Raw genomic sequence first — 9,338 nt, forward strand, 5'->3', positions numbered from 1 at the left:
ATTCACTTGGTCACATGTTGTATCAGTGCCCCTTCCTCACCAAAGACTCATGATATTGTGTAGAATGTGTGACTTTCCTAACAGTCAGGTACTGTCCCCAATCCCTTTCAAGAGTGAAGCCCACACAGATTCTGAGTGGGTCCAGGGAAAGGAGGGACTGATGGTTTCACAGTCCCAGCCATGCAGCCCCCAGAAAGACTGCGGTCCTCTCACCTCGGACTTGAGGCACTTCCCTGAGCAATGCAGCTGAGCCCCAGGCGAGCCCCTTCCTCTTGCCAGAGAGGAGGGCCTGACTGTGACCTAGCACATGGGGGCTGGCACACAGGGTCACCAAGGACACCTCCTCTCGAGAGCCCTCCTCACCCCCTCACTTAACTGCAGAATTAGCACCAGGCCAGGTTGGAAGGGCAGATTTATGGCTACGCCTGCCTCCCTCCATTTAACCCGAGGCCAGCCCGGGCTCCAGACACTAAATTAGATTTTTGACAATTAGAGAGACTAATGGGCACACAGCCATCCCTAGAGCCAGATATCCAGCAAGGCCATCCTGTAATATCCACCACTGGCCAGCCCGCCCTCCCAGGCCGCCTCCCTCACTCTCCCGTGGGGGTGCATTTCTCTCTCCATCAAGTCCTGTGTGTCTACACTCATTGCACTCCAGAAAGAGCTCTGGTCCCCTCTTCCTCTCTCCTAGTCCCTGACCCAAGGCCAGCTCAGTTCTCTTGTCTCTGCCTCTCTTGTCTTGATTGACTTGTCTTCAGCCTCCTCCTAGCCCTTAGTCGCTTCTCTCTCCATCCCCACCTTCCCCAGGGCCTAACCATCTGTAATCTCTCCAGCTGCCCAGAGCAGATTGCAAGCTTCTTGAGGGCAGGGTCTTGTGATCTCTGGATCCTAAATGTGCAGCGCCCAGTGGTACTTACTAACTATTTATTATTTCCTGGGACTCTTTCTCTCTCTCTCTTCGATCCTCTGGGTCTCTAAGCTCCTCGCCCCTCACCCCAGCATTCTTAGCCCTGGCCTGGGGCTGGCTCTGGCCCAGCTTGGTCTGGGTCCCCTTTCCCTGCGGCCCCTCAGTTCTGGCCGGTCTTGGGCTGGGCCCATAATGAGATTGCAGTAAGTGGTGTTGGGGGGAGCTGCTCACACTCACTCAGGCAGACTCATAGCTCTGTCAGGCTGATTGGTCCTGAGTGGAGGCACAAACGGCCCCCCACGGACACGCTGAGATTGGTTATAAAATTACAAGCATTTGTTCTGCTGTCAGTGTCCTTCCCTCCCTCCCCTCTGCCTGCCTGCCCGGCTCCCCACCATCCCCCACCCATATGGGTCAGTCCATATACCCTGAAGGACCTGGCTGGGGGCCACCACAGCAGATGGGGCCAAGAGGCTGAGGCCACTGAGCTCCCCATCAGGATAGGCCTTCTTGCCTTGCCCCTGGGATGGTCACAGCTCTGGCTGACCTCACAGTGACCTGACCCTATGCCCAGGGTTTCCAATTCCTTGAGGGTAAGTGGGGCCGTGGGCCTCAGGAGAGAAAGCAGTGTCCCAAGATCCAGGCCTCTTTGGGACAACCCACATCAGATGGGGGCTGAAGGGAGGCATGGAGAAAAGGCGTGGCTGGGGCCCGGTCTGCTGTAAGAGGCGGTCAGACACCCTCTCTCCTTCCTCCAGGTGGCCAGTACCTGCCTATACCCTGACTCCAGGTAAGGACATATCAGCCCTCAGGAGATTCTTTCCCCACCGGCCTGCCCGGTCCCTGAAGTCTAGGCCACACCAAAGGCCCATGTGGCCACCAGAGCCTTGCTTTTCTCCTTGTGTATAGTTTGAGTCGCCCAGCATGCCCCCCTGCACCCACACCCTAGGACCTTGGCCAGAGGCCCAGTTACCTCCAAGCAGGTGTGCCTGGAAAACCTGCTCCCAGCTCTGTTCTGCTTGCCAGAGAAGCCCACCCTTCCCCACCTGCCTCCTGCGTGAGACATAAGCAGCCCTCTTTCTCCCACGCTGGCCTTGAGGCCTCCTTCCTACCCTTGCTTCTCCACCCCACACCCCACCCAGCCCCTGGCCCTTGACCAGTCCCACCTCTGGTCTCCGTCCCTTTCTATCTACCAGGGTGCTCTGACACCAGCTTGGGGGAGTGGTGCCGAGGGAAGTGTTCCCCAGTTCGGAGCGGGAGCTTCAGCGGAGTGGCGCCTCCTGGACGCTGGCTGCCAGGTGCCTTCCTGCCCTCGGCCATTCGTTTTCAGCCCAGAATGTATTTGCTGTAATTACATCTTTAATTAGGGTGGTGACGGCTCATTGTTCACCAACAATGATGGATCAGATCCTCCTGCCTGCCATCCTCCCTCTGTCCAGCACCTTCCATGTCAGCTCTCCCCCAACTTTGGGGGTGGGAAGGATACTCAAGAGCCAGCTCTCTTCTCACTGAGTTCCAGACACTGAGGCCTAGAGCGGCTGTGAGCTCTACCCTAAGTGTGATGGTGTCCTCTTGGACCCCTGGGGGTTCCCAAGGAACACCCTGACACCTCTCACCCAAAGCTTCCGACAGAAAGACTGCAGGTCTCCTACTGGCCACCAGATGTCTCCTTGGCCCAAGCTGGCCAGGCACTGCCTCTCCCAGATACCCTCCCCCTGCTCCCCAGCACACCCTGTCCCTAACACACGGGCCAGGTCATACACCATCAAGCACCCCCCTCTGCTGCAGAGCCCTGTCTCCAAGCTCCTCTGTGAATTAATCAGGGGCTCTGACCAGGGCGGAGCCTCCATTCCAGTCACACCCACAACCACCCAGGCCAGGTCCCCAGGCCCAAGGCTGCAGGCGGTGAGTATTCAGGGACAAGTGAGTGAATGGAACAGTGAGAAGAAATCGGTCCTCTTCATTGGAGGCCATGGGCTGGTGGGAGCCCATGCTGAGGAGGGGGACCCAGCCAAGAAAGGCAGCGAAGGCCCAGGAACCTCCAGGAGGCTCATGGGGGTAAGAACCCTGATCTGAGTTAAAACCCCAGCTTGATGCCTATTGACTGTGAGACACTGAGTGAGTTCCCTGACCTCTGTTTCCTCACTTATAAAATGGGGATGGAAACAGCACCTAGTCACCGGTGATGGCTATCCGGGTCAGCCCACTGAGGGAAGAGCCCAGGCTGAGATGGTGGCCATTGCAAGGAGAAGTTGGGGGCAACCGCCCCTGGCTGTGGCTGGGCTAACAGGCATCAGGAACTGGGAGGTGGGCTCCTCTTTGGTGTGAGGAAGACCTTGCCAACTCCTGGCCCTGTTGGGCCCTGGACTGTGAGGTGACAGGGCTATGACAAGGGTGGCGCAGGATTTGCTCTGGTGTTGCAGAGAGGATATTGCTGAGAGGACCTGGCTGGCCTCCTTTCAGAAGCTGAGGGGCTTATCCCCAGTGTGCACAGGATGTGGCCAGGGCAGGCCTGGCCTGATAGAGCAGGAAAGTGGAGGGGAGGGAGCACCCTGCATGCCTGGCAAGGGAGTTAAGCTGTCCCTTATCTCTAGGGGAGCCAGCCTCAAAGACAGCAGGGCTGGCAGCCCAAGGGGCCTTCAGGAAGGGGACGCTGGGAGGGAAAGGTGCCTGAGCCCTCTGCCCTTCTACTTCTAGCTCTGCAATTCTGTGATTCTCCCCTCCATGGGGCCTGTCACTTCCAACACTCCTTGCTCCCAGGCGGCTCCTCCGCATTCCCTCTTCCCCAGTGGCCCTCTGCACCCGGCAGGGGACCCCTCTCCAGGGTGACTGGGAGGCCCCTGGATGGAAGAGTGAGCCCTACCTAGCGGTAAGTATGCACAACATTACGTATGTATATTGGAGAGTAAATAACCCCAAAAAGCGTCTTGTAAATAGACTCCGAGTTTATCCTTTATTAATGAGGCACCGAGTGCCCCGCTGTTTTAGAGCAGCGAGACTTTCATAATATCAAAACCTAAATTACACTTGCATCTCTCGTCCCAGGGATGAGCATCTTTTGGCTCTGTTTGCAGAGTGAGTAAGCAGGAATCCCTCTCCGCCCACCTGGGACTTGTTGGCACCTTTCTGCTGGCTAAGGTGAGGGCAGGAGGCTGTGTGGGCACCTCCCACACAAACTCGCACGCACTCCCCAGTGCCAAAGAGCTCCGCATCCAAGCCTCGGGCGCACAGGGTGAGGACTGGGGAGACACTGGCCCTTGCAGGGTCAGGGGCCACCCTAGGCCCAGGTTTGAAAGCCCAGGATGGAGTGCTCTTTCAATCTAGGGTTGTTGGGCCCTTACAAACTCTGCGACCAAGTCATTCTCTGGCTCTCAGCTTGTTCCCCACGTGTACAGTACCGTGACCGGCTGCTCACAAGCCGCCGCTGGATGAGGCACGCCTGGGACTTGGAGCATGGTATATGCGTGGTGACAGAGATGGTGACAACCACAACTGATTCCTCTCTTTGGGACAGAACACCAGTGTCTTCTGTTCAATTCCTGGAAGGGACTGCATATGTGGCCCCTCCAGCCACCCAGGTCCATCCTGGGAGGCACTGCCAGGCCCATCTCACACCCAGCTCGTCCATGACCCCCGGCCCCGAGCACAGCTGGGGCAAGGAGCCTGGGCCCTCTTGCCCACCCCTATGCTCCCCAGGCCCAAGACCCCTCTCAGGCCCCTTGGGGACTGTGTCTGCCCTGCCCTAGGCCTGGCCCAGGCCAGCTAGGCAGGCAGGTGGGCAGGAGGGCGCAATGTGGGCAGGATTTACAGCCTGGCCGGCTGGGCTCCTGGTGCTCCGGTGGGCGTCGTGTCGAATCTATCCCATTATATGGACAGTTGAGTTTAATAGTCATTGTGTGCTTGCTCAGAGCCCAGCAAACATCGCGGGGCGACACCCCCTCCACGCAAGCCGCCCGCTCCCCAGCCACGCGGCCCATCCGTACAGTAAATTAAAAATATGAATCACTTCTCCCCACTGCCTCCCCAAACGCTCATCTTGTCAGCCTCTATGTTGCCTTCATTTGTATTACCTTAATTTAATGTTAATTATGGTCTTCATTTACAAGGAACAAGCGAGCCCTGCTCTGCCAGGGGACCTTCCCCCTCCCCTCCCCTCAGCCCAGGAGGGAGAGGCTGGGGGAGAAGGGAAATTTGGGGGGCTTCAGAAAGAAGGAGGAGGGGAGTCAGTCAGGGAGGGTATGAAACGAGATCTGGGGCATCAGTGGCTGGTGCCCATTCTGGGAGGGACTAAGAAGGGCCTCACCTCCCCTGCATACCTTGTCTTCAATCATTTATTCATTCAGTAGCTACTTAGTGAGCACCTAGTATGTGCCAGGCAACAAAGGACCAGAGATATGGGGGGGGGGGAATCTGCCTAATAAGGATTAATGGGGTCCCCTCTGCCATCCTAAGGTGAATGTGCTACAGAGAACAGCAGGAAGACATAGCCATAGCTGGCACCTAATTGGAGGAAATAAACAAGGGATCTTCTTTCCCCTCTTGGCTACCCAGTGACATCCTTGCTGGTTTGCTTTGCACCCCTTCCAGGTGGGAAGTTCTTTCTGGAGTCTTTCCTTAGTACCTCTTGCTGCAAATCAGCCTAGGCTCAGAATCTGAGTGGGGCCAGGAGTGACATAGGGACTCCCAGACTGCACTGTCTCTAGAGGGCTGGAAGGAAGGCACATTTGGGGACCACCACCCATCATCCTATCATCCACCACTCCACTACCCTGCACAAAGGACTCTACCAAAGTCCTGTGTCTGAAAGTCTTTAGATGCCTGAATATGACCATTTGGTTGAATCTGTGCTGCCAGAGGGACAGAGTCACATACAGGCCTGTAAAGCCTGTGGGGCTCCATAAATGTTGGTGGTGGATGTCACACGTGTCCACACAGGAGATGGCAGAGGGCCACCTGCATTCAGAGCTGCCATTAACCACTACCTCCCACCCACTGCTTCTCCGCTGGGGAAGGAAGAGAAGCTCCAGCCGGGAATATCTGCTTGACAGATGAGGCTGTTCTAACCAAGTCTGCATGTGTGTCCATCTCCAGCGCAAGGACATGTGCCCCCCAGGACCAGTGTGTCCCCGCAGGTTCTGTGTGCACGTGTGTATATGCACGAGCGCGTGTCCAGCAGGCCTATGTGCTTGTGCACACATACACACACCCCGCTGTCAGCGGCGCTGATGACATTGGCGCAGAGGAAAGTGATGACAAATGCCCGTTATCAGCGAACGAGGCCGATGACAAATGGGCGGGCGCCCGAGCAGCCCCATTACGCTGTAATAACAGAAGATGGATGGCCTGGCGCCCCCGCCCCCACCCTACCCACCCCGCGCCGGTAACGGGAGCCCATCGGCTCCGCCCGCCCGGGAGGGAGCCAAGCCGCTGCTGGGCCGCCAATAGCGGCGGGGCCTGAGACGCCCAGGACAGGGAGTCTGGAGACCACGCGGCCCGCCTGCGGTAGAGGAACAAAGCGGCGAGCTCGGCGGGCGCAGGGGGCGCAAGGGGCGACCAGCCTGCCCGCGGCCAGGACACGCAGCTGTGCCCACACATGGCCTGCACACGCGCCAGCCGACTGTGTCCTTGCACGGTGCACCTGCAGCTCTTGTCCAGCCACAACCCCGAACTCACGGGACCTCAGTGCACATCCTTTTGTGCTACAAATAAGCATACATCTGCCACAGAGATCTGGATACACCCGACATAAATCCATGCGCACACTGTCACGCTCCTCCCATTCAAGCACATGTCTCCAGAAACCTACAGGAACAACCTACCCCCATGAGCATGCACAGGTATGGAAGTATGTGCAGACACAAGCAGAGATGCTTGTGCAAGAACACCAGCCCTGCATGCGGTTCTGTGCACACAATTCAGGGAGTCCGATCCACCCACGACCACATGCAAAAGATTAAGGGAGCCCCTACCATGCAGGGGTCAGCTGGGTGCTGGGTGTGTTACAATGATGAATAGGAAGACACTGACCCTATCTTCTAAAACGTTAGGTCCCCCAGAGAGGCCAGACAAATGCATAGGAGTGAAGGCAGAAGGTGAGGTTTTGCTTTGACCCAGATACTTGGTTTGTGATATGGAAAATCAGGAGAGTCTTCCTGAAGGAAGCAGCCAAAGTAAGTGGATTTTCTTTTCTTTTCTTTTTTCCTTCTTTCTTTCCTTTCCACCCCCTCCCTCACTACTGGAGACTGAACCCAGGGCCTTGCTTGCACTTGCTAGGCAAGTGCTCCACCAATGAGCTACGGCCTGGACCTTTTTATTTTAAGATAGGGTCTCAATAAGTTGCCCACACTGGTCTTCTAGTCACTGGGATCACAGGAGTGCACCACCATGCCTGGCTAGGAAGAATGAATTTTCTAGAGGAATTGAATTCTGAGCAAAATAGGCAAGTATATGGAGTATTTGGAGCCAAGGAGTCTAAGGGACCAGGAGTCCAGGTGCGTGGTGTCAAAAGAGCGGAGGGAATGAGACTCACCAGACAGACAGTGACCAGGAGGCTGAAAGCTAGGAAGTGCAGAGGCAGGGCTGGGCCCAGGTGAGAGAGCCACAGAGAGGGAGCTTACAGAGCAGGAAGTCACTGGAGGGAAAGAAAGCATGAGGGAGGTGGCAAGTAGGGTTGACTTCATTGGCATGTGACCTGTGCAGTCTCATGGGGAATTGTATTCCCAAGAGCCCCATGCTCGTTTAATGCTCTGCTGTCTCTGTCTTGAAGCTATAATTTTTAATGAGAAGCCCTGTGTTTTTTCTTCTGCATTGGGCCCAGAAAGTTGTGTAGCCTGTCCCAGAGCCAGGATCTCTCAGGTTTCCAAGTTGAGCTAGTAAGACATAGAAGGAATAGATTTGAGGGTAAAGATGTTGAGTTTTGTTCAAGACAGATGGAGAGGCTGGAAGTGGAGTGAGGGATTGAGGTGATGTAAAGATTTAGGGTCTCCACCCCCAAATTGCTGCCTTGCATATGCCTCCACCCATGCTCGTTTCTGCCCTGCAAAAAGTCCACACTCTGCCGCACACCAATGGAGGTTTCCTTGTACACAGGAGGCACCTGTTCTACGTACTCGCCTTGCTAGAATATAAGCCCCCCAGTGTTGTCCTTACGTCCCCAGTGCCTAGCAGGTGGTAGCCACTTAGTACTCATGTGCTGAATGAATCCATGAATGTATGCATGGATATGCACGTACAAGTCCAGAGGGCTTCCCGTGTCCCGTGACGATGCACACGGGTGAATATGTTCCCCTATTCCAGTGCCACTGGCCCATACTTCCCTCCAAGTATGTTCTGTCACCCTGTATTTAATTTGGGATTGAATGCCCTAGCCTCAGTGGTCCTGTCACTGGTGTCTTTGCAGACAGAGTTGGGCAAGAGTTAAGGATGAACCAATAGAACAGGGAGCACAGAACCCTGGGATGGAGGGCAGGGAAGAGATGATTGGGAGCTAGAAGATCTGAAGGCTCAGCTCCTCCCTCTGCTGTCTTCCTCTCTGAGCTTCAGCTTCCTTACCCACAAAATGGGACCAGAAGATGGAAACGCGTTCTCCCTGTCACCTGGATGGTGACAGGATTACTGGGGGAGGTGTATGAATTCACTGAGGCATTGAGGGAGCTGCTTCACTCCTCCTAACCTGGAGTTCCTTGGGGTATTAAAAATAGACTGGGGGACCCAAGTGACTGCAAACATGCGAAAGAGAGCAGGCAGACCTGAGAATAGGAGGCTTTGGGCCACTGCTAACAGGAACCAGAGGACATAGCAGTTGAGATGCAACCACAGGCAAGACGGACATGGGGCAAACAGGAGGTATCCCCCACCCAGACCAAAGTAAACACTCTGACCTCAGGTAGCTTGGGGTGAGGGGGCAGAGGACACCAGAGAGATGGGCCAGGAGATGGTGATAGGTGCAGGGGGGCAGAGGGGAGTGGAGGGCACCAGGATTCCTCCCTATTTCTCTCCAAGAGAGACCTGCCTTCTGCGGGCAAGGATTCCACTTACCAACTTTGGCTTCCCAGCAAGGAATTTCTCCCATCTATAGAATGGAAGTGTGGTGTCTTCATAGGACACCCCACCCATCTTCCTTACTCTCGAGGGACTCATTTGGGATCTGTCCAATGTGTTCTGGTCCCGGTGGGCACCCCCATCCCCTTCCGGCCTGCCATTTCAGACGTCTTAACCTCTCAGACCTGTCAAGAGGCCCTTGGGGAGCCCCCAGCAAGGGGAGAGCTGTGAAAGGCGCCAAGATTAGAGGGAGATGCCTGGCCGAAAGGGATGGGCCGGCTAATGGGCCTCGTCCCTCCTCCCTCTACCAGTTCACTTTTTCTGTAGCGTTATTGACCCGTCATTAGTTATCCGTCCAAGGTCGCTGGGCCTGGCCCAGTCATAAATC

This window comes from Sciurus carolinensis, chromosome 5, assembly GCF_902686445.1.
Source record: "Sciurus carolinensis chromosome 5, mSciCar1.2, whole genome shotgun sequence".
Lineage (NCBI taxonomy): Eukaryota > Metazoa > Chordata > Mammalia > Rodentia > Sciuridae > Sciurus > Sciurus carolinensis.